The sequence below is a fragment of the Hemicordylus capensis genome, chromosome 1 (genome assembly GCF_027244095.1).
Source record: "Hemicordylus capensis ecotype Gifberg chromosome 1, rHemCap1.1.pri, whole genome shotgun sequence".
Taxonomy (NCBI): domain Eukaryota; kingdom Metazoa; phylum Chordata; class Lepidosauria; order Squamata; family Cordylidae; genus Hemicordylus; species Hemicordylus capensis.
This window is the reverse complement of record NC_069657.1, coordinates 67,505,302-67,528,463: the sequence shown is the minus strand read 5'-3', so window position 1 is coordinate 67,528,463 and position 23,162 is coordinate 67,505,302. Positions and strand designations below refer to the sequence as shown.

Below are 23,162 nucleotides of genomic sequence, written 5' to 3'. Positions count from 1 at the left end.
CCCCATAGGCCAACGGCCACGGGGCTGAGCAGTAGTCCCCCAGCACCACCTTATGGACCCTCCCCCCAAGAAAGGAACGGAGCCACTCCAACACAGTACCTCCAATTCCCATTCTCGAGAGGCGGTTCAGAAGGATACGATGGTCGATGGTACTGATTGCCGCCGAGAGGTCCAGCAGAACCAACAGGGACGCATTCCCACTGTCTAGCTCCCGGCGAAGGTCATCCACTAGAGCGACCAAGGCAGTCTCAGTCCCATATCCGGGCGGAAGCCAGATTTAAAAGGGACCAGATAATCCGTATCATCCAAGACCCTCTGCAGCTGGGACGCCACCACACACTCTATCACCTTGCCCAAAAAGGGAAGGTTAGATACAGGTCTATAGTTGTCCAGGTCGGAGGGATCAAGGGAGGCCTTTTTTAATAGTGGTCTTACCACCGCCTCTTTGAGGCACGATGGCATCTTGCCGTCCCTTAATGAAGCATTAATGATCACCTCCAACCATCTGCCTGTTCCCTCCCTGGCAGCTTTTATTAGCCATGAAGGGCAATGGTCAAGAGTACATTATGTCACCCGCACAGTGCCCAGGATCTTCTCCACATCCTCAGGCTGCACCAACTGAAAAGAATCCAACACAACAGGACCAGATGGTACCAAAGGCATGTCTGCCGGAACTGCCAAAACTCTGGAGTCCAGGTCAGCACAGATGCGAGCAACTTTATCCGCAAAGTGGGCAAGCAAACTGATCACAATGAGCTGCAGATGATTCCTCCCCCATTACCTGGATGGGATGTGTGGAGCAATGTTTTTACCACACGAAACAGCTGTTTGCCTGCACTGAGCAGATGCAGTGGAGGCGGAGAAAAAACATTTCTTTGCTGCCCCCACCACCACGGAGTAGTCCCTAAAATGGGTTCTAGCCTGTGTTCGATCGGATTCAGCACGACTCTTCCTCCAGCGTCGTTCTAGCCATCGTCTGAGTTGTTTCATCGCCCTAAGCTCCGCTGAAAACGAAGGAGCCGAACGGGCTCCACCAAGCCAGAGAGTTTAGGAGCAACCGTGTCAACAGCCCAGGCCGTCTCTCCATTCCAGGGATCAACCAGGGCCTCAACAGGGTCACCAGCTCTGGACACTGGAAACTCCCCAAAGACTATCTGGAATCCAAGCAGATCCATAAGCCTCCGGGGGCGGACCAGTTGAGGGCAGACACAGGCAAACTTGTTCTGAAGATCTTAACAAGCAGTGGGTATCCCGAAGCAGAAGGCACTCTCTTAAATTCTCTGGGCTTAAGCCGTTTAGGGCCTTATGGGTAATCAATAGCACTTTATACTTTGCCTGGAAACGTATGGGTGGCCAGTGTAATGCTTTTAAAATAGCTGGCTGCTGCATTTTGTACCAGTTGCGGTTTCCAGACTTCAAGTGGAAGCAGTATCATATAGAGCATACTGCAGTAGTCTAGTCTGGAGGTTACTAGCAAATATACCAGTGTTTTTAGGTCATTCTCCTCCAAAAATGGCCATAGCTGGCATATCAGCCTATGCTAATAAAAAGCACCCTGGCCACTTCCTCAGCCTGAGAAACCAGAGAGAGGCCTGGTCAAAAAGTACTCCCAGACTACACAACTGTTCCTTCTGTGGCAGTGACTCCTTCCAGAATAGGCTGCTCTAGCCTATCCCCCACCCCCCAATAATTACCTCCATCTTGCTTGGATTCAGCTTCAATTTGTGCTCCTTCATCCAGCCCATTACTCCAGGCAGGCAGGCATATAGGGAATTTATGCTGTTCCCTGATGTAGATGACAAGGAGAAATAGATTTGGTTGTCGTCATCATGCTTGTAACACCAAATCTGATTATCTCTCCCAGTGGTTTCATGTAGATGTTAAAAAGCACAGGAGACAATATAGAGCCCTGTGAGACAATATACAAAACCTCCCATTTAGAGGAGTAGTCGTCTCCAAGCGATGCCATCTGGAATCTCCCCAAGAGATAGGAGTGGAACCACTGCAAAACAGTGCTTCCCATTCTCAAGCCCTGCAGAAGATCCAGAATGTCCTTATGGTTGATGGTATTGAAAGCCACTGAAAGATCCAAGAGGAACAGCAGAGTCACACTCCCTCTGTTGATTCCCATCAGGCTGACCAAGGCAGTCTTAATTAATTCTATAATAGTATACAGCATTAAAGAGGCAGATAGTGAAAAATTAAATAACACAAATATTTCATTACTTTTTAAAAATTGTTTGCTTTTTTTCTTACATATTCATTTATGAATTTAGACCACCTCATCATACATCATTTCACCAATAGACGGATAAATCCTCTCTAGGTGTTGTGTATTAATTTCATTCCCTATTATATTTCCTTCTTTTTATTGGTGCTACATCAGTTCAGAATACAATAACAGGAACAGAAACCCCCACAGGTTATATATGGAATTAACCCCTGCTAACTAGGCAAGGAGGCACCTTTTAACGTGGTGATTCTCTTTATTTAGCAGGGGGAGAATAACTGGCCCTATCTACCCCCAGCACAGTACCTCCAGTGACTGTTGCTGGTGTCTATCTTATGTTTCTTTTTAGATTGTGAGCCCTTTGGGGACAGGGTTCCATCTTATTTATTTATTATTTCTTTGTGTAAACCACCCGGAGCCATTTTTGGAAGGGTGGTATAGAAATCGAATTAATAACAATAATAATGATAATAATGATAATAAATAAAAAATTGTTGAAGCGGTAGCACAACTTGCTGTTCCACTTGATATTTTGCAACATTATGATACATTTTTAGACTTGCACAAAGATGCTACACTGGCATGTAAGATCTGACTCAAGGCAAATAAGGTTAAAGTCTTGTTTTATGGGAGAACCGCAAATGTTTTAAATTTTGGTTGTGTAGAGATTAGATAAACAGAAATGCAGCTAACATTATAAATTTGCTCCCTTGGAAAATCTGTATCTTCATACTGAAATTTATGAGTTTTTATTTAGAAACAACAAGGACAAGTTTTTTATTGGAAAAAAATGACTTGCCATCTGGATGATCAGCTACATCTTATGAATGTTGCATGGCAGGGGGTTGTGTGTGTGTGTGTGTGTGTGTGTGTGTGTGTGTGTGTGTGTGTGTGTGAAAAGATGTTTGTTTTACTCTGTACAGTATAGATATTTTACACACTTGTCACAAATCTAAGAGCTATGATTGACTGATTGATTAAGAGCCATCAAGTTGGTGTCGACTCTTAGCGACCACATAGATAGATTCTCTCTAGGCTATAATACTAAGTAATTTAATCAAAATTATATATATGTAAATATTGTCTTTTTAGTGATATTCTTAAGCAGCAAGGGAAAAGGCAGGCACCTGCTTGATGTTTGCTGCCTTTCTAGAGCATAGCAGTCTCTGTGCTTTTTCATCTGATTTTCATTTTGGCCGATAGACTCCATGAAACATGTAAGAAGTGGGTACCTCTCATCTACTCTTGGTTCCTTTTTTGACTAGAAGAACAGTAAGCATAAAATCAGAAGTACTCTTCAGGGAACAGAAAATATATTTCACACACAAATGCTGATTGTTTTCGTTTTACATGAATTCTTTTGGAAATGTAACTGGGAAAGTGTGTGTGTGTGTGTGTGTTTTCACTCACTGAAAAGAGAAGTATGAATATTTTAATAAATTTTACATATATTCCTTGTAAGGGACAATCTGGCAAAAGGCACAGACAAAGATTGATCCCAGAAAACTAGGATAAAAGCAAAGTTAAGCCCAGCATTTGTGCAATGTTTTGTTAAGGCACTTTCAATATTGTGTATAAATGAATGCACTGCTAAAAGGGTATCCAGTAGGCCTGTGCAAATTGGAAACCTGGGAATTCAGACATTGGAAATCCTAGTTCTCACCACCAGGATGCAATAGAACATGGGGCAAGTGCCCCAAGTAGCCCACTGGTAGCGGGCTAGTGGGGGCCCTTCTCTGGCTTCTCAAGATGCTCTGACATCATCCTCATGTGGACAGCGTGACTGTTGGGAGAGGGTGATTTGTTAGGGCCTCCGTACCTCTCTGACTCCCACTCTAGCAGCACTAAGGGAACTTTGTTTCTCTTCAGAGACTTGTTGTTTGTCAAAAGAATGGTGAGGTGTTTTACTAATAATTGGTTGTTGTTTGGATGCTAGCTCTTCCAGAACATTCTTTCGACTTTATGTACTCAAAAAGAACTTTAAAAAAATAAGAATATAACAACAGCCCTGCTGGATCAGGACCAAGGCCTATCTAGTCCAGCATCCTGTTTCACATAGTGGCCCACCAGATGTCTCTGGGAATCCCAGAGGCAAGAGGTGAGGGCATGCCCTCTCTCTTGCTGTTGTTGGCCTATAACTGGTATTTAGAGGCATCTTGCCTCTGAGGCTGGAGGTGGCTTATTGACACCAGACTAGTAGCCATTGATGGACCTGCCCTCCATGAATGTCTCTAAGCCCCCTTTAAACTATATAGTGTGGCATAAAATTTCATAGACTACCTTGGGATTGTTTTTAATGAAAGGCGGTATATAGATCTAACAATAAATAAATAAGTTAGATAGATAGATAGATAGATAGATAGATGAGTGCTTTTTCCACACAGCACATAATTAATCTAAGTCCTGAACTTCCTGGCCTTCAGTTTCATGTGATGATCCCTGGTTCTAGCGTTGTGAGAGAGGGAGAAATTTTTTTCTCTGTCCACTCTCTCTGCAATATGCATAATTTTATACATCTCAATCATGCCTTGCCATAGTCGCCTCTTTTCAAAAATAAAAAGCTCCAGATGCTGTAGCCTGGCCTCTTATGAGAGGTGCTCTAGCACCTGAACATCTTGGTTGCCCACTGCTTCACCTTTCCCAGTTCTACAATATCCTTCTTAAGATACAGTCATCAGAAACATACTCAATACGCAAAATGTGTTCGCACCATAGCTTTGTATAAAGGGATTATAATACCATCATTTTTATTTTCAATCCCCTTCCTAATGATCTCAAGCATGGGATTTGCCTTTTTTACTGCTGCTGTGCACTGAGTCGACACTTTCAACAAGCTCTCCACCACAATTCCAAATCTCTCTCCTGGTCAGTCACCGGCAACTCAGATTCCATCAGTGTATATGTGAAGCTGGGGTTTTTTGTCCCAGTGTGCATGACTATACACTTGCCAATATTGAACCTGATTTGCCATTTTGTCACCCATTCACCCAGTTTGGAGGGATCTTTTTGGAGCTCCTCACAATCTGCTTTGGATTTCACTACCCTAAATAATTTAGTGTCATCTGCAAATTTGGCCACCTTGTTGGTTATCCCAATTTCTAGATAATTTATCAACAAGTTAAAGAGCACTGGTCCCAGTATAGATCCCTGTGGGACCCCACTTCTTATCTCCATTGTGAAAACTCTCCATTTATACCTACTCTCTGTTTCCTGTCCCTCAGCAGTTTACTGATCCACACATGAACCTGTCCCTTTATTCTATGACTGCTACGTTTGCTCAAGAGCCTTTGGTGGACAACTTTGTCAAAAATATTTTGGAAGTCCAAGTATACTATGTCAGCTGGATCACCTTTACCTGTTGACACTCTAAAAAAAACTCAAAAGCTTAGTGAGACTTGCCCTTGCAGAAGCCATGCTGGTTCTCCTTCAGCAAGAACTGTTCTTCTAGATGTTTAAACAATTTTATCCTTAAGTATGCTTTCCATCAAATTAGCTGGCATAGAAGTTAAACTAACTGGCCTGTAGTTTTCTGGATCCCTTTTTGAAAATCGGTTACATTGGCTACTTTCCAATCCTTTGTTACCTGATTGTTAGGGACAAGTTGCATATTTTTGCTAGGAGACCAGCTATTTCACGTTTGAGGTCTTTGGGTGGATGCCATCTGGCTTAGATGATTTGTTAATATTTAGTTCGTAAAGACAGTTTAGAACATCCTCTCGCGTTACCTTGCATTGACCCAGTTTGTCAGCCTCCAAGCTCAGTTCCAGAGCAGATATATGGTCAGTATTCTCTGCTGTGTACAAAGATGCAAAGAACTCATTCAGCTATTCTGTAATTTGCTTCGCCTCCTTAATAATCTCATGTCCTAATCATCTAAGGCTCCAACAATCTCCCTGGCAGGTTTTGTCTGCTTCTGAAATATTTAAGGAAATTGTTGTTACTCCCCTTGACACCTCCAGCTATATGCTCTTCAAACTCTCTTTTTGCATCCTTCACTGTCTCCTTCAATTTCTTTTGCCAGAGTTTTCCCCTTTCTGTTCTCTTTGTTTAGGCAGGACTTCCCTTTCCTGAAGGGATTATTCTTCCCTTTAAAAGCTTCCATGACTCTACTTGTTAGCCACATTGGCTTTGTCCTGATCTTGATAGTACCTTTCCTCCTTTTTGTATACGTTCCAACTGAGCTTCTAGTATTATGGTTTTAAATAAGTCCCATGCTTTCTGGAGTGATATGACCCTCCTGACTTTCCCTTTCAGCTTCCTTTTTATCAATCCTTTCATTCTTGAGAAGTTTCCTTTTCTGAAGTCCAACACATCTGTGCTGGACTTCCTTGGCAGTGCTTCACTCGCTATTAGCTGAATGGTATCACACTATGGTCACTGCTGCCCAATGGTTCTGCAACTCTGATATCTCACACCAGGTCCTGGACACCACTCAGGATTAAATCCAAGATCACCTTTTCTCTGGTTGGTTCCACAACCAACTGTTTCAAGGTACAGTCATTTAGGCATGTCTAGAAATTTGGCCTCTTTGTCAATACCCGCATTTGAATTTACCCAGTCTTTGTGTTGAACTTTGGTACTGGAGAAGACTCTTGAGGATGCCATGGATACCAGGAAAACAAATGGATCATAGAACAAATCAATCCAGAATTTTCACTCGAGGCACAAATGACCAGGCTCAAACTATCATACTTTGGACGTTATGCGAAGACCCAACTCCCTTGAAAAGTCCATAATCCTGGGGGAAGTTGAAGGAAAGTGAAGCAGGGGATGACCAGCAGCAAAGTGGATGGACTTGATTACAACAGCAATGAATGTACCATTGATAGACCTAAAGGACCTAGTTGAAGACAGATCATCCTGGAGAGAATGAATCTATGTGATCGCTAAAAGTAGACACCAACTTGACAGCACTTAATCGATCATTGTGTGGGTAATTGAACTCACTCATTACTACAGCTCCATCTCTCTTTGATGCCTCTCTGATTTGCTTCTCCAGCTCTGATTTGCTTCTCCAACTCTCAACATTTTGATCCGGAGGTGATAGCACATTCCTAATAACAAGTTTCCTTTCACTCCTTGTATTGTCACCCATGATGATTCTGTAGAGGGCTCTGGTCCTTCTAGGTTTCCAAGCTTATTGGATTCTGTCCCTTCTTTTATATACAGTGCTACTCCACTCCCAGTCCACCCCTCCCTGACCTTTCTATAGCGTTTGTATCTAGGAATAATAATGTCTCACCGGTTCTCACCATTGTGCCAGGTTTCCATTAAACCTACTATATTTATTTCATTAGCAGCCAACCACTCTAGCTCACCCACCTTGTCTTGGAGGTTTCTGGCAATCATATATAAATATGCCAGATTGGTTTATAAGACCTATATGCTGAGTATCTTACCTGGCGTTGACCCATGCTATCTCTCTCGCTATCATTTGACCTTTTTGACCAGCTGTCGTGTGTTTTTGTTTGCTCTACTCCTGGTTCTACTCTGTCCCCTTCTGGTTTATCTGAAAAGTTTGCATCCTTACACCTTAGGAGATTTTGCTTGCCGAATGAGATACCACCCAGTTCCTGTCAGCAATCTCCCAGGTGCCATTTTAAAAGCTGCTCTGCGATCTTTCTCACTTTAAGCCCCCACCTGGGGTTCCATCTTGGGTCAAGTGGAACCCATCCCTTTTGTATCGTCTTGTCTTGTCCCAAAATGTATCCCAGTGGTTAACAAATTAAAACCCCTCCAACTGGCACCACCATCTCATCCACTCATTGAGACCCCTCAGCGCCACCTGTCCCACTGGTCCTGCATGTGGAACAGGTAGCACTTCAGAGAACGTTAACCTGGGGGTCCTGGATTTCAATCTGCTATCTAGCAGCCTAAATATGGCTTCCAGGACCTCCCAACGGCATATTCCAACATTGCTGGTGCCACGACACCTGACTTCTCTGCAGCACTGGCTAACAGCCTATCTAGATGCTGCAAGACATCATCAACCTTTGCACCAGGCAGGTAAGTCACTATGCAGTCTACATGTGGGTCACAGACCCATCTCTCTACGGCTCTAACAATCAAATCACCCACTCCTAGGAGGCCCCCAACCCCAAGAGGAGTCTCCTCTGTGCAAGAGGATATGGGAGTATCACCCAAGGAAGGGGTCTCTTCTAAGGGAGCATTTCCCTCTTCCTCAAACTGATATCCTCCTTTCCTGAGACTGTCATTTTCCATGTCAGCAGAAAGAGCTGTCGGCCTGGGAGTGGGATGCCTCTATCACATCCCTGAGGGACTCATCTACATATCTCCCTGCCTCCCTGAGCTCCTCCTGATCAGCCACTTTGGCTTTGAGAGAACAAGCTTGTTCCCTAAGACCAGGAGCTTTTTACGCCGAGCACAGACCCATGACTTCTGCCCCTCAGGCAAATAGTCATACATGCAATGCTCTGTCCTCCCCTGCTAGCATTCCTCCCCTGCTAGCTTCATAACTAGTTTTATTGGCTATTTATAATATATAGAGCTTGTTTTCTTGAAATCTAGGCCTCAGCTGCAGCTGACAGCTTATTAATTAATTAATTATATTTCTAGACCGCCCCATCCAAAGGCTGTGGGCGGTGCACAACAAAGGTCAAAGCTTTTAAGCTCTTTAATTTTAGACCAAAAGTAAACGTTTTAAGTTCTATCCTCCAAAAAAATTACAAAAGTTGGGGAGTACTCACCTACTCCTCATTCTGGGTCTCCTTTGTGATAATGGGAGACAGCTTGTGTGCCTCCCCGCAAAACTCCTTTGATATCTGTTAGCAGACTCCTGTTCACAATGCTCCATTAGTCTGAGCCTTGTCTTTTCAAGAGCTGCTTTCAGACTGAGCCACCTTAAGAATGTGGCCCCTCCCACAAGCTGTTTGATTTACCAGCAGCTAATCCCCACCCACTGTGTCTCTAGGCACGACTGAAACTGAAAGTACACATCCTGTAGGGAAAGATACCTTCCATGGAAGGACATGACCTATGTCTTGTATACCTGTGTTATGCCTCGATACCTGTAAAGTTTGTTTAGGATTTTTAAACAAATGAGGAAGAGCCATGTATTGTGGCTACTGGCAGCTTTATATGATTTAGTGTTAAGGTCCCCTTTGAAGTCCAGATCAACATCCTCTCTGTTGATTTCTCCTTGGTACCTACTAAAACATCATCTCTTCCCTCTCTAGTGCATATTTTACAAGAAATGCCGTGATCTGTAGCTCCTTCAATAATATCTAAGGTGGATTTGGCAGATACTCAGGGTTATAAGTCTACTATGATATTGAGACAGTCAAGTGAGGATGCAAGAGAGGACTCAATGCCCAGGAAGTAACCCCAAGATTTGGAAGGGGCACTAAAGAAGGAAAGGCATTATTTAAGACTAGCTTAACCTGCGCAGAGCATCTGTGCACTAGTACTTGATTGCTCCCCTCACCCCCGCCACAGCCCCCCTCACCTCAGAGATCTCTCCATTCTCACCTGAGCCTCACTCCTGCTCCTCCTCCTCCTCCTCCTCCGTCCCATTGCTTCCATCCCCCTCAACCCTCTTGGTCACTCCTCCATCCCTTTACTCCACCCCCCTCACACCTCTTGGTTGTGGCTGCAGCATTGCTGGTGCCTGTTGGTCAAGCTGCAGCCCCTTATCCCCTAGACCTCCTCACCTGAGCCCTGCTCCTGCCCACAGGAGCAGCAGTGGTTGACCGGGCCTTTTCTCGCTGCTGCCACCTCCATGGCTGATTCCCCTCAGGCTGCTGACAAGCCCAGTCCCGTCGCTTGCCTGCCTCCCTCTCTCCACCAATGGCCTTAGTAGCCCCAAACAGCATCAGTGGTTGACTGGGCCTTTCCTTGCTGCCACCATAGCCACTCATTCTCCTCAGGCCACTGACAGGCTTGGGCTTGTCTCTCACCCTTCCTTTCTCTCTTTCCTTCCCTTCTTTTTCTCTCTTCTCCATTTGCTCTTCCCATCCCTTCTTTTCTCTCTCTCTTCCTTCCTGAGTTAACAGATCTTGTCCATCTTGTTCCCTTATCTATTTCACACAACAGCAGCCTCCTCCTGAAGCAGCTGTTTCCTCCCTCACTACCCTTCTCTTTACTAACCCCTGCTTACTATCCTTTTATATATAGATAGATTCTTCTCCTCTACAATCAAGAACATCTTCTGACCAGCAACAGTTGCATTCCAATTGACCTTAACCATCACAGGTTCCTTCTCCCTATCTGCATATGGAATCCACACTGCCCAATCACCACAGTGCCACAAGCTCCTCCTCCCTAACTGCATATGGAATCCCCACTGCCCAATCAGGTGCTTCTGCTTGCGAACTCTTGTGAGAGCTTCCATGCCCTGGATTAGCCATGGGTATGCCTTAGAAAATTAGATATTGACTAGCTGGGCTGGGCACAGACTTTCTGTGCCTCTAGCCACCCATTGCCACATCCCCACCACCAACTGCCTGCTGCCACCGTTTGCCCACTGGCTGTTGTTTTCTCTCTCCCGCCCACCAGCTTCTCCCCTCCCCCTGCTTCTTCCCAACCACCCACGGGCTTCTTTCTTTCTCCACCTGTCCACTGGCTTCTTCCTCCCCCCGCTTCTTCCTTCCCCCACCCACTTGCCGGCTTCTTCCTCCCCCCCTTCCTTTCCCCAACAGCCAGCTTCTTCCTCCCTCCCACCCCACTGGCTTCTTCTTCCCTGCCCGTCATTTCTTTCCTCAGTTTCCTTCTTCCCTGGCTGTCACCCACCTGCCATCACCGTGTTGTCACCGTTGCGGTTAACTGCTGCCGCTATTTGTTTTCCCCCACCCGTCCCCTGGCTATTCAGCAGCTCTCTGAACTCTCGCGAGAGCTGCCACACATGGGATTAGCCACCGGTATGCCTTAGAGCAGTGTTTCTCAACCTTTTTTGAGTCAAGGACCGCTAAATTCTTCGTGCAGAGTTTCAAGGACCGCTACATTCTTCATGTGCAGTTTCCCGGACCAGCAGTTATAAAGGGGTTTCAAATCTATCTATCTATCTATCTATCTATCTATCTATCTATCTATCTATCAGACTTCTATACTGCCCAAAACTTGCATCTCTGGACAGTTTACAATTAAAATAATATAAGCATTAAAATAATTAAATTTGGAATCTTTTGCAAACATGGAATATTAGGGATTCTCAACCTTGGGTCCCTCAGTTAAACTCCCATAACCCCCAACCACAATGGCATTTGGCCATTATTGCTGGGGATTATGGGAGTAGAAGTCTACCAACATCTGGGTACCCAAGGTTGAGAACCCCTGAATCTAAAAGCCTGGGTGAACAAATTTGTCTGCAGTATGTCTTCAGTATGTGCGGGGTGGGGGTGGAGGTGCTTGTGATTACTCAATGGAGAGGGGATGTTGGGCCATTAGAAAAATTCAAAAGCTACATTGGGCCAATGAAAACAACACACAAGCAAGCTTTTGAATTCCTCCAAATGCTTCATCAGGCTGGATGTCAAGCAAAGCAAAAAGGAGGTGAGGAGAGTAGAGCTGGGCAGGTTCAGTAGAGCCGGAAATCTACAGTTTAGCCCTCTCATGATGGAGGTGGAGTTTTAGCAGGAGTTGTGTACTCGCAGGGCCGGATCCAGACGACGTTAGTCACGACCACCCACTGAAATTAATTTAGTCATCTCTCATTTGTGTCAATGCTGCTTGGTCATGATCACCTTACTTGATCTGGATCCTGCTCTTAGATGTGCACTTTGTGAGGCGGACCTAATGAAACCCGTGCAGCTCCTCAAAAACTCCTTAAAAATGGTTACATGACAGGTGCTGGGAATTGGTTTTTTTTAACGGTGAAAGAAAATGTGAAGAAGAGCGGTGGGGACCTGGCATTAAAGGGAAGGGGGTGATTCCGAGATGGCGGAGGGCGTGGGGCGTTGTAGTGGTGGATGCCTCATTTTCCTTGCTGGGGAGATGAGGCACTGTTCAGGGTGGGTGAGGCAATGGTGCACCGGACCGCACTCGGAAGGTCGCCTGGGTCCAAGAGCTGCCACCACTGTGCTTGCGCACCAGAGTGTAGCAGGTGTTCCCCCATCCTCTCTCACAACGCGCGCTTCTGTGTCCCCCTCCCAACTCCCCTTCGTGTGCCAATCACACCAGCCTGCCTTTGGGGCCACGCAGCTCATGTGGTCCCACATGCTGCTTGCGCATACCTGCGAGGTGAGCCAAGGCAGCCCTCCTCCCTCCCTCCTCTGCTTAGCCCTCACCATGGCATGATCCCGGCCAGAGGTTGTCCCCTGCACCCGTCGAGGTCATAAAGGGGACCGCCGTCTTCCACCAGCGGTGCAGACCAGGGGGTTATAGGGGCCGAGGGACCACAACACCCCACCAATGCAAGAGGGAAACAGCGTTTCCTCTCAAGGTGCCTTGGCCGCAACAGGCAGCTGGTTTTAAATCGGTTTGGATCAGACACGAATCGTGCTGGGCATCAAATATCCAGGATCACTTCATTCCAGTGCCATTCATCCAATGACCCTTTTGCATGAACTCACAAAATGGTTAATTTGCCTGTTCCCCACACCATGCCACCTCCCTCCGCCGCTTAGCCCTCCTTGGTAAGCACGCTTGCTTCCCCTCCCCCGAGGAAGGTCCACCTGGACTCCCTTTCTGCAAAGGCCGAGCCAAGGCGGCCCTCCTCCCTCCCTCCACCACTTAGCCCTCAACACGGCATGATCCCGGCCAGAGGTTCCACCCCCAGCGAGGTCACAAAGGGAACTGCCGACTTCCACCAGCGGTGTAGACCAGGGGGTTACAGGGGGCAAAGGGACCACAACACCCCACCGATTCAAGAGGGAAACAGCGTTCCCTCTCAAGGCGCCTCGACCACAACAGGCAGCTGGGTTTCAATCAATCAACCATTGGCTGCAAACAATGAGCATGCAAGAACCAGCAGCCCTTCAAGTGGCGCCCACTGCCATACCTTTTCCTCCATGCCCCTGCACCGCATACAGTTTGAAGCTGTAAAGATAGGGAATAAGATAGCTGTAGGAAGATCTCAGCAGCCCATGGAGGCAAGGCACAAGAAGGTGATACTCTTCCTCTTCCGTGCCATGTGCAAAATTGAGGAAGTGAGTGCCTTGATTGCAGTTGGGGGGGGCGGGGGGGTTGACTCCCAGTCAGGGACCGGCACTCAACCCTTCGGGGACCGGCAGCGGTCCAGGGACCGGTGGTTGAGAAACTCTGCCTTAGAGAATTAAAGATATAGAAGATAGATTGTATCATTATATGCTTCTGACATTGAATCAACATACGTATCAGTAGTCCATCCTATACTAACAGTGAAAACACTTCTATCAACATCAGTGACACTGTTGAGATAATCTCTGATGTTGTTATATTCGACAGCCCAGCCTACACCTGTATTGTTTTTGCGATTTGAAGATGATATACGGATTCCAAGACACAGTCTGTGTTACTTGTACATGCCTTTCTCACTAGACACAGACAGGAATCAACATTTACAGAATCCATGTAATACACTAGGCTGAGATCTGCAGATCTGCAATGGATGTGATATCTCTCTACAGATCTGGATTACTATCTGTACAGACCTTCAGTACTGAGTTGTCCTAAATGGTATTGATATTTCAGGAGTTTGTTGTTGCCACCAGTGAGAAGCTGGGACATCCCTTCAAGATTGAGTGTGGATTTTCTTACATGCGGTGTGATACCAGATGTACAGAATCAAATTGTTTTTTGTCTGCTGTTCAAAATCTGTGCTGTGGCAATCATGTGCATTATTCAGCTTGTCTGCCTCGTTATAACCATTCTCATTGGAGAGATCCATCTCTTCATCATTTTGTCCCCAGATCTCCATATTACAGATTGGAACCACCATCTTCTACTATATCTGTACCTCAACATAGGGAACAGAATGTCATATTCTGTTCCCTGACATAGTCTGTTCCCTGACATTGGCTGACACCAAGCCAGCGTGGTGTAGTGGTTAGAGTGTTGGACTAGGACCGGGGAGACCCGAGTTCAAATCCCATTCAGCCATGAAACTAGCTGGGTGACTCTGGGCCAGTCACTTCTCTCTCAGCCTAACCTACTTCACAGGGTTGTTGTGAAAGAGAAACTCAAGTATGTAGTACACCGCTCTGGGCTCCTTGGAGGAAGAGTGGGATATAAATGTAAAAATAATAATTATAATAATAATTAATAATAATAATGTTGCCAACCTCAACTTCCTCAACACATCAGTATCATTGGCAATAATATCTTAAGGTTTAATCCCAATCATGTTGTTATCATCAACTTTATCATCACAGCCAGCACCTGTAAGGGAAGAGGAGGAATGTAGGTCTCAGGTTCTGAAACTGAGGAGTCCTTATAATTCAGAGGAAGGCGTCATACATACTGACAGCCCTCCTGAGCCATCTGTATACAACTCAGTCCTCACAAAAAACCTTCTCTTGCTGAAGACCTCAAAAATTATTACTTATCCATTCTACAGTTGGCTAAGTCACTGGGTTTACAGCTCTAGGACCCAGTTCCTCTTAGAGAGGACCTGCTGTTCATTCATGCCTCTTCTTCTCCTAGTTCAGCCACATTGCCCATGTTACCAATCCTTGTCCAGACAGTGAAAGAACCTTGAGAAAAGCCTTCATCAGTACTACCAACTTGAAAAAGACTTGAGGGAAATGTATAAGGTCCAATAGAAGGGCTGTACCTGCTTAAACACTGAACTCCATTTAATGATCTTGGACCATGCTTCATCACAGAGGCCTCATAGGCAACTTTCTGGCCCTGTAGAGAAAGAGAGTTACAAGCTGGATGGACAAGGTGGAGAATTTTGTTCCATCTTCTCCTTACTCATCTAAATAGCTAATTATATGGTTTGAATGTGTTTCATGGTCCCACCATGCCTTATGAGAGCAAATGCAGGAACACTTACAATCAGCCCCAGAAGACTTAAAAAATTATTTTTTTCAGAATTCTATGCCAAATTGGCAGATTTAACAAGACAACAGATTTGAACCACAAAATGTCTTCTTGACTGAGTCTAAAAATCTAGCATGAGCTGACGTATTTGAACGTCGTGCTTGGCTGAGGTCCTTATCCTTTATGCAGGGTACCAGGGAGAGACTGGAGACCACCCGTCTGAAGGAGAAGGTATATTCAGCTCTCAGACATGTAGCACCCTAAAGCTGCTTAAGAAATCAAATTTTTACAGCAAAAGTGTTTTGATTACTTACCTCATAGGGAGAGTAAGGGATTACTTACTTCATAGGGAAATCCAGCTCAGTACCCACATTTAAGGAACTTCAGCCTGGTGTTTTTTTAAGGCTTTAAATATCACCAAAATTCCTTCAATCAGAGACAGAAACAATCCTCCATCAGATCGGTCTATTAATACTGGGAAGCAGCCTTTGATATCTCAGCTTGATCACAGCTAGTCCTTCCACATCCTATGGGGCATCCTTTAGGTGTACCATCCAGACATAGGCTCTACTATGGTGTTGTCTCATTCTTTAGCAAAAGGAACATAGGAAGCTGCCATATACTGAGTCAGGCCATTGGTCCATCTAGCTCAGTATTGTCTACACAGACTGGCAGTGGCTTCTCCAAGGTTGCAGGCAGGAATCTCTCTCAGCCCTATATTGCCAGGGAGAGATGCCAGGGAGGGAACTTGGAACCTAGATGCTCTTCCCAGAGTGGCTCCATTCCCTAAGGAAAATATCTTACAGTGCTCACATGTAGTCTCCCGTTCATATACAACCAGGGCAGGCCCTGCTTAGCTAAGGGGACAAGTCATGCTTGCTACCACAAGACCAGATTTCCTCTCAAAGGGGTTTTGAGAGGAGTTAACAATCTACTCCTAATAGTAAATAAATCTATTCCACCATGGAGCTTCTCCTTGGTCTTATTAGCGCTTATCACTTAAACTATTTGAACTTATGGCTAAAGTCTCTTTCAAGTATCTTTCTTTGGAAATTTCATTTTTGGTGGCCTTTATATCAGCTAGGAGAGTTAATGAATGCTCAGTGTTGAGATTTGACTCACCACACCTCACTTCTTTAGATGTGTCTTCCATTCTCTCATTTTTCACTCTCCAAGAATCAAAAGCTCCCAAATGTCTGACCATGCCATCAGTACCATGAACATCCCCTCCCACCCCCATGAATGCTCCTACCACCTAGTCTAGAAGTAGCACTCCTCCTGAATTTGGGTCTTTGGCTATTTCTGGGGTTGGAGTGCACCATCAGGAGCTATTGGTGAGAGATGAAATTGAGGAAGGGGAATAAGATGGATTAGCCTACCCTTCCCTTCCCTTTTCTTGTTAGTCCACTTGGCCCACTTTCGTTCCATCATCCACATGCAGAGGGACTGGAACATAGTCATAGAGGACTAGTGTTGTAATTCGAATTGTAATTGCATTGCGCAATGGATTTAGCACCTTGTAATGATGGCCTATATCCTCAACACTTCCCTCTTAAGTGCTGTAAAGGTTGTTGCTCCTCTTATCACTGTGTAATATTAGAGACTGTAATCTCAGAGGGTTTGCAGCAGCACCATTTAGTGATGCCTCTGATCTGGTTGAATTGAAGTTCTCTGAGTAATTACCACTTTCTCCTGACAAGATGCATTTCAATCTGTGTTCCCGTCTTGAGACTCTCTTGGGAACTCTGTCTTGGAGCACTTATTTCTGCAGCATTCTTTTGTTCCTCTAGCAACTGTTAAACATTCCAATTTTCACTATTACTTCAGTTGCTAGCATCAATGTGTGTGTCACATCTTGCTGCATTATTTGACTTATAGTAATAAGTATCAGGGTTTTTTTGGCAAATTTTGTAAGGTTAATTATATTTATATGAAAAATATAGCCTTGCACACAATGTCACACTGGGTTGTGCACTGTAGGGTGGTTTTTTGGGGTTTTTTTTAGAGTTGTTTGTTTTTGAGCAGGCGGGGGAGGACTGTCAACATTGAGTATTTGGACTTGGATGGTGATGTGGAATGTAATTTCCCGTCTGGAATGAAATGTTTCTACTTTAAGCTTAGGAAGTTTGGCTTCTCTTTGTTCTTTTATATTAACCTTACATCTTGGAGAACTATTGCATTTTACTTGGAGAGACCAAAGGAAAATGTTCTGTTTACAAACATTTTAATTCAAATAGATTTGAACCATGTTGTTGTCAATTCTAGTTACTGCTGATTGGAGTTATGATATGGTAGTTTTAAATTTGAAAGCATTCACAGGCATTGTCCAATGGCTTATTAGTATTCATGGTGTAAAGGAAATCATTTTCTGGGTAAGAGAATGTTAAAAAGATAATTGGTTAGATCAGCATTCTCATTAACCTAATTTGCATTAAATGTGCTCCTGTGAATTGTAGCTATTGCTTCTCTATTTGAGAAACTTGCTGTGTGATTTTAGCTGCCATCCTCAAACTGCTTTTTAAGGAACATTCCTGCCTTCAATGGTGCCACTTTGGATTAAATTGTTTGAGGACTGTACTCTTTGTGTATTTAAAATGCACAAATTATCATAGGATAATTTACATTTACAATTCAGTTCAGTCTCTTTTTGATCTCATTGCACCTGTTTTAAGACAAGCTGTCAATAACTGCGGCAGGGATACCAGGCCATTTTTAATGGCCAGTGGCTGACATCCTGACTAAATGAGGCGGGCCACTTCAAGAGCAGGTTTCTAGGAGGGTTTCAAGTTCCCTCCCTGACTTCTCCAAGATGGGTCTGAGAGAGATTCCTGCCTGCAACCTTGGAGAAGCCGCTGCCAGTCTGTGTAGACAATACTGAGCTAAATAGACTAATGGTCTGATTCAGAATATGGCAGCTTTCTATGTTTCTACAAGGAGGGGGTCATTTTAGTCTATCTCTGCTTACGCCAGAAAAGCCCTGCGCCTCCTGAAAATATGTCCCTGGGAACTTTGCAACTCTCGGGGCATACCTTCAGGTGGTGCAGGGCACTTCCAGTGCAAGCACAGAGAGTCTGAAATTGGCCCCCCCCCCCCACTTCATGCTGCAGAGTTTTTTGTGGGTGTTTAAAAAAAAAAAAAAAACCCTCTCTGCAGCACAGGCAGTGGTCTTCCTGGTGCCCTGCTGCTGGTTTAGTCAGGATACCAGCTAGTGAGTTTTTCTTAAGTAGAGAATAAAATTGTATTGTTGTAGTATTTGTAGGTACATAATCACTTCAGTCAGCTCTTTCCCCATCTATCTATCTATCTATCTATCTATCTATCTATCTATCTATCTATCTATCTATCTATTTCTCTAAGGCATACTCCTAGCTAATACCATGTGTGGCAGCTCTTGCGAGAGTTTGCGAGCGAGCTGCCAGCAGGGGGAGAGGAAAGCTGCAGTGCCGGCGAAAAGGCTTACGGGCCAGGTGGGAAAGATGGTGGGGGAAAGAAAACAATGGTGGTAGGCAGATGAAGAAAACGGCAGGTGGGCGGAGAAGAAAATAGTGTTGGCGGGCAGGGAAAGAAAACTGCGGCGGTGGGTGGGGGGAGAACTAGAGGCGCAGATGCTCTGCGCCCGGCCCAGCTAGTTGTAACTATTTCTTTTAAAAGCAGAAGTACAATATGAGGTGGACCAATAGCAGCTCAGGATTTTAGGTGTGCATATGGCCAGTTTGATTGCCAGTTTTTAGGTACACACATTTGATCATGAAACTATGTGCTAATAATAATCTGGAGAGCATCCAGTAGCATCCCAAACAGGCCATTGTTGAAGTAGCAATTGAGCTATTTTTGAGTATATCAATGGCTTGATTGTCCAATATGTGGAAACTGTACCGTATAGAATAAGCATATAGGGTTAAGAAGGGGGACAACATTAATTTTCTGTTAGCAGAGAGAGGCAGTGAGTGCAATAAAGCCCGTAGGAATACAGTTAAGCAGTGTCTGAGGAACTCTCCTGCATAATCAAGAATATGTCTTGCATTATCATCCTATCCTTCCTTCATTTTATCTTCACAGTAACCCTACTCATGTGTTGTGTTCAACACTCCTACAATCTATACCAGCTCAGTACTACAGATCTAAATGAAGGGGCCTATAACAAAATAATATTTTTGTATTAAGTAATAAAATTATAATTTTAATAAGTTCTATTTTATTAAATAAAATACAGATAAATAATTAACTCCCTGTTGTCTAAGTTTTATTTAAATTTGAATTCATCCTTGCTTTCTTGCTTTTGACCTGTAAAGTCAGTAGGTTTTGGGGAACAGGGAATCATTTTATTTTTTTATCTGTCCAATGTAAACCACTTTCAGAAAATTTTAGAACATAAGAACAGCCCTGCTGGGATTAGGCCCAACACCCATCTTGTCCAGCATCCTGTTTCACACAGTGGCCCACCAGATGCTGCTGGGAGGCCCACAGGCCATTGGAAAGTGGTATATAATGATAATAACAATGATATCACACAACAAGCACAGAACAAGGACTAAAAGTGCACATATACTGGATGAAAACATGAAAATACTTAAAATATTAAATATTTTGCATGAAAGGCACATTAACCAAATATAGAGAGGGCATGCCCTCAACTCCTGCCTGTGGCTTCCGTCTGCATCTGGTGGGCCACTGTGCGAAACAGGATGCTGGACTAGATGGGCCTTGGGCCTGCTCCGGCAGGGCTATTCTTATAGTAATTAAGATATTAACCAAAACAATCAAATATGCAGAAGGATGGTGCTAAAAGCAACAGAAAGCAGCACCAAATTCTCCATGATATATGTATTGATTGAGTGCTACTTCATCAAGTAGTAAAACATTTTGTAACCTATTCTAGAATCACTGTTGAAGGATCACACATAATTAAAAAAAAATTCATAATTTTAATTTTTTTTAAAACAAATATTTATTTAACATAGTTGTGTTTGTATACAGACGGCCATGACCAAAGTCTCTACACAGTTTACAGCAATAAAACAAACCAAGATAAGTTTAAAACAGCTAAAGCATATAAAAAGTTCAAATTAAAATAATACCCATAAAACTACCAAATAGCTAAAAAGCTTGGCTGAAAAGATATTACTTTAATTTTTTCCTAAAAGCCAACAGGGATGGATATAAACATATAAAAGTAAAACCAAGTATTGGAGGGGAGGGAAGGTAAAATGGGGGGCTGCATGGGTTTTCCCCCCATATGTGTTAAGATTTTTCTAAAGCACATCTTTTTTTAAAAAATGAACTAGTTCAGCTAATATTCAAATAATAAATCTACTTTCAAAAGTACAGTGGTCCCTCGACTTACGAACTACTCGACATCCGAAGTTTTCGACTTACGAATGACAAAAATGACTGGAAGTCGTTGCCGGTTTAGATGCGGCTTCCTCGACTTACGAATTTTTAGATGCGGTTTCCTCAACTTACGAATGTTTCCAGACCTCCGTGGGTGTGCTTTTCGACTTACGAAAATTTCGACCTACGAACGTGCGTTCGGAACGGATTAACTTCGTAAGTCGAGGGTCCACTGTATATATTAATTTATATATTAATTTTTATCTGGTGGGGGAGGAAAATACCCTTTCATTCCAGATTAGGCAAGCAGGTCCCCCCAGAGATTGTGTGTATTCTTTCCACAGCACCATAGCAGCGATTACTACTTATAAGTAGTGTATTAGCAGAACTCCTACCTCAGCCTTTTGGGGTTCTTTGAGAGGTTTCAAAAGGTCAAGCAAGATTCAGAAAGAGCAGCAGCTGCAGAGGAAGTGGCATTTTCTGGGAGGGCCAGGGGAACAGCAGCCAGCAGCAAGTGAGTGGCTCTTAAGGATCGCTGCACGGGGGGCTTGGAGTATCTGTGCACACGTGCAGCTGCACACCTTAGAGGGGATGGTGCTCAGGAGTAAGACCTGTGGATGTTGCCCAACAAATTGGAAGCACTTCAGGCTGGTTCCTATACCCGTTGTCATTAGTTTAGTCTTGTTTACATTTAGTCGTAGTCCCATTTTTTCACTGTGCTCCTTGACTCATTACTGGAGCTTGCAGATCATCCACATTCTCAGCTATCAGAGTGGTGTCATCAGCGTAGCGCAGGTTATTGATGTTTCTTCCTCCAACTTCATGCTAATCTTTTTCCAGTCCAGCTTCTCTCAGTATATGTTCAGCATATAAGTTGAATAAATAAGGAGAAAGGAGACAACCTTGTCTTACTCCTTTACCGATCTGGAACCAGTCTGTTTCACCATGTTCTGTCTGGACTGTGGCTTCCTGTCCTATGTATAGGTTTCTCATGAGAACAATGAGATGTTCCGGAATGCCCATTTTCCTAAGGATATTCCACAACTTGACATGGTCAACACAATCAAAGGCTTTTCTGTAGTCAATAAAGTACTTAATGACTTCTTTCTGGTATTCTTTGGCTTTCTCAATTATCCAGTGTGCATCAGCAATAATATCTCTTGTTCCTCGGCCTTTTTTGAAACCAGCTTGAACATCCGGCAGTTCCCTTTCTACGTAGGCCTCTAATCTGCATTGGATGATCCTGAGCATTATTTTGCTAGCATGTGAAATTAAGGATATTGTGTGAAGGTTTACACAATCTGTTAAGTCTCCTTTCTTTGGTATGGGTATACCTCTTCCAACCTGTTGGCCACTGTGGTGTTCTCCAAATTTGCTGGCATAGTTTGGTTAGAGCCTTGACTGATTCTTCTTCTGTTTCCTGCCATATTTCTGTAGCTGTTCCATCAATTCCTGTAGCCTTCTGATTTTGTAACGATCGGAGTGCTGATCTAACTTCATCTTCCCATGCTAGAGGTTCTTGCAAGTAGGGAATATCTTCTAGAGTATATTGGATGTTGACATCCCTGCTGTACAGATTTTCAGTATACTCCTTCCATCTCTGTTTGATCTTCTCTGAGTCAGTTACTATCTGTCCTTTTGGCATTCCTTAACATACCAATTCAAGGTTGGAACCTCCTTCTGAGCTCCGAGATCTTTCGGAAAAAAAATGTTTTTCCATTGTCTATTTCCATCCTCAAGGTCTTTACAGATGTCCTTGTCGTACTGCTCCTTGTCTCTTCTAACAGCATTCTAAAATTCCCTGTTAAGTTCCTTCCTGAGGTCTTTATCTTTCTTGACTTTGGCTTCTCTCCTCTTCTTGGCAATTTCTACCATCTGTTCTGACATGCATTTTGCTTTCTTCTGTTTCTTTGTCTTTGGCAGTCTCTTTTCACATTTGTCTTTAACAACTTTGATTTCATCCCATAGTTCCTCTGGTTCCCTATCAATGAGGTTCAGAACTTCAGAAAGGTTCCTGATGTTCTCCTTGAAAATAGTGGGTGCATTCTCAAGATCAGATCGTAGAAGCTGGATAGCTTTGTCTTTCAGCTTTAGATTGATGTGGAACTTGCACATGAGCAGTTCGTGATCGGTTCCACAATCGGCCCCTGGCCACATCTGCTATAACAACTGAGCTCTTCCACCTCTTTGCACCAATAATGCAATCAGTTTGATTTCTGTGTACTCCATCTGGTGATGTGTATAGGCGCCACTTTGGTTGTTTGAAGAATGTGTTAGCAATGCAGAGATCACTGGCTTGGCAGAAACTAATAAGTCATTCTCCTGCTTCATTTCTGTTTCTTAGGCCATACAGTCCAACTGTGTTTTCCTCCTTGCTATTTCCAACTTAATAGAGAGGAGAGCTGGTCTTGTGATAGCAAGCATGACTTGTCCCCTTAGCTAAGCAGGGTCCACCCTGGTTGCGTATGAATGGGAGACTAGAAGTGTGAGCACTGTAAGATATTCCCCTCAGGGGATGGAGCTGCTCTGGGAAGAGCAGGTTTCAAGGAGCAGTCCTGCTATGCTACCTCATCGTAGCAGGCCACTTCAAGAGCAGGTTTCTAGGAGGGTTTCAAGTTCCCTCCCTGACTTCTCCAAGATGGGTCTGAGAGAGATTCCTGCCTGCAACCTTGGAGAAGCCGCT

The 23,162-nt window shown here is 44.1% G+C and overlaps 1 protein-coding gene and 1 long non-coding RNA gene across 5 annotated transcripts in view; one reads left to right on the top strand and one right to left on the bottom strand.

Annotated features, from left to right (window-relative positions):
* AVEN (apoptosis and caspase activation inhibitor) overlaps nucleotides 1-23,162 on the top strand; it is a 241,714-nt gene that overhangs the window by 204,132 nt on the left and 14,420 nt on the right. The window lies entirely within an intron of this gene.
* Nucleotides 14,476-16,892, bottom strand: LOC128338337 (uncharacterized). Of its 2 annotated transcripts, none has more exons than XR_008312575.1 (4): nucleotides 16,832-16,892; nucleotides 15,463-15,574; nucleotides 14,937-15,013; nucleotides 14,476-14,542 (listed from the first exon to the last, which is right to left on the bottom strand). It is a non-coding gene; the product is annotated as an uncharacterized LOC128338337 (long non-coding RNA). The 2 variants fall into 2 exon arrangements; XR_008312574.1 differs by having other exon boundaries at nucleotides 16,665-16,874.